The following is a 5,674-nucleotide window of genomic DNA, read 5'->3' as shown; positions in this document are numbered from 1 at the left end:
AACTTCAACAATCGCGCTAAACAAACGCTGTAACGTCTCTCGTGCTCTCTGACTGCAGTTCAATTACTCACTATCTACCCACACATTACATTCCCCTCTTTTATATACCAGCCTACCCTATATCTAGTAAGAACTGGAACATTCGCCAAAGTACATGATAGTTCTAGAAACGTTACGTCACAGTAGTCATGTGACTCGATGACGCAACAATACTTTTCGGGCTTAAATTTACAGCATGTGAAAGAAAAAACGTTCAATTTCCTACAATTCTCTAATCAGCAGTAGTTAAGACATGAAGTATGAAAGACTTTAGAACTGATTAATAAATCCAGGCCACAGTCATCATGCTTTACAATTATAACGAATTTCTAGTAACTTTTATTTTGTTGGATGGTTTTAGTATTCACGTTAGATATTCAAGAAATATAGCATGCCTGAGGAATTTTCTAAATGTTAAATTCTCTCCACTTACCGCAGAGGCCAAGCCAGCAAGAGAAGGAGGAACTAAGTGAAAAGTGTGGAAAATCTCTTCATCCTGACGTCTAGCATAAAGAAGAACTGTTCAAAAAACAAAATCAAACAATAAGCGACAGCAAATAAAAATAATAATAACAGCTACAAAACAGTATGTGTAGAAGATTTACATTAAACAAGTAATTTCAACAGTGCCTTAAGCCGAATAAAATATCTGAATAATGGTGTTGACGGTTAGATAAACTTTAAAGATGACAGAAAGTAAACAATAAATGTAAAAAATCATTATATCAGGTAACGAAAACACATTGGAATGATGAAAAAGTTTGGTTGTCTTAGAGCAAATCCATATCGGGATATCTGCCGTGTTCACCAAGGGGAATCGAACCCAGAATTTTAGCGTTGTGAGTTCGTAGATTTACCGCTGCCCAAAGGGGGACATGATGAAAAGGAAAAGAAAGTTTAATTGAAAGTAACAATTGCAAAATGAATTTGAACGTTTGTTTTACAAAACGGTGTAAGGAAGAGGTTTTATGAAAGTTGAAGCTGTAGAAGGAAGAAGGAGGTTTTATGAAATTTGAAGCTGTAGAAGGAAGGAGGAGGTTTTATGAAAATTGAAGCTGTAGAAGGAAGGAGGAGGTTTTATGAAAGTTGAAGCTGTAGAAGGAAGGAGGAGGTTTTATGAAAGTTGAAACTGTAGAAGTAAGGAGGAGGTTTTATGAGAATTGAAGCTGTAGAAGGACGGAAAAGGTTTTATGATTTTTCTAAAGAACACTAATTTTTGGTTGAACAGTTGTGGCAGACAGCGCCTTACAGCTGATATGGCTTCACGACGAGTTAAGAAAAGCAGACAGTATTTTAACATACAAGTGGAAACTATAAAACAAATACAGGGAAAGCAACAGCTGAGGATACAGAAAATAAAGTTGAATTTCTGTGAACCTAGGGTAGGATAAATAATGCAACTTACCTGTGAAATAATGGCCAAGTTCAAATTTGTAAACTTTTTACAACTTTGTGACATTTGCTGTAAGCAGTTTTCGTACAACCTAAGTTGTAATATTTTTGCTTATTTTTTTTCCTAAATGATATAGTTAGAATTACTAAAATTAAGAAAAATACACAGACTATCGAAGCACTAAACAAACGTAGACTATTAATAATACATTAGTTGTCCAATGAAAATTATAGTTTTTTTAATCTATTACGATTTTAACCAGATGATATTATGAAACAATAACCGCATAGAAAAAAACTTTGTGATTTTTCTTATACTATTTGAATAATATATTTCGGTTATCTGTCAAAAGTTGCCGTAATTTTCTCTTCTTAAAATGAAAATGAGATATTAAGAAAATGTCTTTCTTTAAATCAGTCTTATTTTGTCCGTTTTTGAAATGCTCATAGCAACAGTAAGATAATGGAGAGTTCAGTGCTGGCGAAATATATACTTTTATGTATTAGATTTTAATAAGTAACACGTTCAAGAGTTGAACTCACCTCTGTCCGAAGGATAGAGTTTCATTCTTTTGGGGGCTACCGGGGAGCGGGGGACAACATCACTGACCGGGGAGCGAGGGACAACATCGCTGATGGCACTGCTATCATCACTTTTATCATGAGATTCACTGCACAAAGAGTACGTGGGTACTTTGAGTAGTGTAAATATACAATTTGTTAAGCCTACATTTTCTAACGAACTGGTTTTAACACATACATAAAGTTATCTAAAAAAACACTGGATATGATATCAGACGAATGAGGCTGGAAAAACTTACAGAACATTTCTTTCAAAGAAATTTTAAAATAACATCTATAATAATAAAAGGGCGTGTCTGTGACTGCCATATCTTCAAGAGGGAAGAACCTAGAAACCTATAATTTTGCACCCATACTGAGTGGACACTGAGAGTATGCGCCTGGGTATTATTACTTATCTACGTGCGTGCGCATCTTTTTTATACAAAAAGTCACATAGAAAAGAAATGTGTCCGATATGGAGTTTTGAAGTGTTACAATGGCTTCGAGAAAGAGTTTTGAAGTGTTACAATGGCCTCAAGAACGAGTTTTGAGTGTTACAATGGCTTCAAGAACGAGTTTTGAAGTGTTACAATGGCTTCAAGAACGAGTTTTGAAGTGTTACAATGGCTTCGAAGAACGAGTTTTGAAATGTTACAATGGCTTCGAGAACGAGTTTTGAAATGTTACAATGGCTTCAAGAACGAGTTTTGAAGTGTTACAATGGCTTCAAGAACGAGTTTTGAAGTGTTACAATCCACTGCGATATTAAATAGGATTTGAAGTCTGTTCGTAACCTCTCTGTCTACACTAAAGCATTTACACAAATGAGGGAAATTTAATAATTACTACATTATGGATTATACGCTGAATGTAAAGAAAATTTTAAACAGAATTCAACTTTTGACGACCATCTGGTGGTTTTTATTATTTTGACAGTGTATTTCGAAACACAATAATGAACTGCACATACAAACAAACCGTGACAACTTGGTCTTGTATGAGGTAGACACTTTCGGTATCGATTGAAAAACTGAAAACTTCTGTTGGCGATACTAATTCAACTATCATATAATCCAGAACTGCGGATCAAATATTGTTCTTCTTACCTAAATTTAAATTTCATAAACAATTTTATTGGGGACACACAAACACCTCGAGTAACAGTGGACTTGAACTTACCCTTCATTATGTTGCTCTTCTGTAGCCACCTGCTGGCTGGGTGGCGGTGTGGTGTATAACGATAATTCTATTCCAGAGATCTGTGAAGAGGTAAAATACAACGTTTCCACCCGATAAACCATTCATCTGTTCGACTTCTCAATAACAGTTAAAGATAATTTACTGACCACTGTTTATAACTAACTTTCAGTCTTTTATCAAACGTCGCAAAAACAAACTTATAAGACTTGATTTGAAATAAACCAAATATCTAAAGTTCCTGAGAAATCCGTGTTCCAGTGATGTTAATCAAAGACAAGTAAAGATATGTTAATTATTTTAATGGTAATTAAAACTACATTGATATTTAGCTTTAAGAACAAAAACTATTTATATTAAAAATCAAAGATTAAAATTTCAAAGTGTAATCAGAAAATATTTAATTATATAAAAACGGCCAAATACAGGGTTAAAATAATAACAGTAGAAACATTTTCACACGCGATACGGCGTTAATAATTCATTATTATTTTTTAAACCTTTTATTTAGCCGTTTTGACAATATTAATATGTTTCATTTTGAAAGTAAACTTCTGTAAAACGTTCTCTTAAGTTTCAAATCGGTGAAAAGAAAGAATAAAACGGTTTAGTTTGTTTATAATATTCAAGCAAAGCTACCAAAGTTGAGCGATAGACGTTAGTAATTTTTGAACAGATACACTAGAGGTAAAGCAGCTAGTTGAACAGAATCAGCCACCAAATCCCTGGCCCGGCATGGCCAGGTGGTTAGGGCGCTCGAATCGTTATCAGAGGGTCGCGGGTTCGAATCCCCGTCACGCCAAACAAGCTTGCCCTTTCAGCTGTGGGGGCGTTATAATGTGACGGTCAATCCCACTTTTCGTTGGTAAAAAGAATAGCCCAAGAGTTTGCGGTGGGTGGTGATGACTAGCTGCTTTCCATGTAGTCTTACATTGTTAAATTAGGGACGGCTAGCGCTGATAGCCCTCGTGTAGCTTTCAAAACAAACAAACCACCAAATCCTGGTCTGCTCTAATCGAATAGTGGGAACTGAACGATACTTTTATAACAAATATAAATATATGCCCTCAAAGTGTGAAGCAATGGACCACACGCTAACTACTAGGCTACTAACCACTAGTTGTGGTAATTCAGGTGCCATCTTAAAACGAAAAAGTATTTTAAATGAAATTACATAACAACTGGATTGATTTGTTCAGTTTTATTACATATAAATATTAAATTTAATTTTTTTTTGTCAAGCTGGAACGTTCTGAACATTAAGTTTTCATTACGTGTTGATGTTGTTGTTTTTAACTCACCGGAGGGAGTTAGTAAACCTAACTACACAGTTTTTACAAAATTGAATATACTTATATATTGATAATGTGAACATCAAAGTAATTTCAAATCAAACTATAGTACTGTCAACCGTAATAGTAGCAGTATGAACTGATCTTAGATTAAATTAAATTCGCGCATTTCGTGAAAAGCTTGGTGGTTGGGCACTCGACTCGCAATCTGTGGATCGCGGGTTTAAATCCTGTATCCGAACATGCTCGCTTTTTCAGCCATTACAGCGTTATATCCCACTTTTCATTGGTTACACGGTAGCTCAAAAACTGGCGGTGGGTGGTGTTGACTAGCTGCCTTCCCTTTTGTCTGTCACTGCTGAATTAGAGATAGCGGTGGAGATAACCCTCGTAAGGAATTATTAGAAAATGCTCTTAATAATTTAACGACAACGTTTTGGAATGTCAAGCTGTTTGCGTGTCCTACAGCAAGCAATCAGACCTAGCAAGTGAATTACAATCATTCAAAGCACGTGATATGCTGAAGATATATAACGTAAACCTGTAAAACCTGACATTGTGGAGTCTTTGATAAGACTCTATACAAGTTTTCAAGGACTATAAATAATATCGATAACTCTGGAAAACGTTACAAGCGTTTTATTAGAGATCCTCCTACCTGCCATTAGTTAACTTTTTGTTATTTCCCCGCTACTATAAAATAACTACAGAACATTAGTGGTTAGCTTATTAGTCTGCGGATTCATGGTTCGAGCAGCGATATGCTTCTAAGCACGCTCCGCACTTCCAGCTGTGGGTGCGTAATAACCATCACAAAGAATCCCACTATTTTATTAAGAGTACTCGTGTAAGACGGCGGATGTTGTTGTTCGCCAGCTTCCTCCTTGTCAGCAGTTCTATTCTAGAGATGACTACGTCTGACCGCTAGGGGTTTCTGATTTCCTACTTAGCCTATATGTCGCATAAGGTGCATTTGTGTTTGAAGATAAAAATACTAGATAACTTTCAACCAGAGAAACTAGCTAGTTCTAGATTGTTCAAGATATCACATAAAAATTCTAGATAACTTTCAACCAGAGAAACTAGCTAGTTCTAGATTGTTCAAGATATCACATAAAAATACTAGATAACTTTCAACCAGAGAAACTAGCTAGTTCTAGATTGTTCAAGATATCACATAAAAATACTAG

General features: G+C 35.4%; 1 pseudogene; it reads right to left on the bottom strand.

Moving 5' to 3' along the window:
* Nucleotides 1-434: 434 nt before the first annotated feature.
* Nucleotides 435-5,674, bottom strand: part of LOC106475796 — a 24,294-nt pseudogene continuing 19,054 nt past the window's right edge.

Source organism: Limulus polyphemus, unplaced genomic scaffold (genome assembly GCF_000517525.1).
Source record: "Limulus polyphemus unplaced genomic scaffold, Limulus_polyphemus-2.1.2 Scaffold9182, whole genome shotgun sequence".
NCBI classification, from domain to species: Eukaryota; Metazoa; Arthropoda; class Merostomata; order Xiphosura; family Limulidae; genus Limulus; species Limulus polyphemus.
The sequence above is the reverse complement of the archived record's forward strand: the minus strand, read 5'-3'. Positions and strand labels throughout refer to the sequence as shown.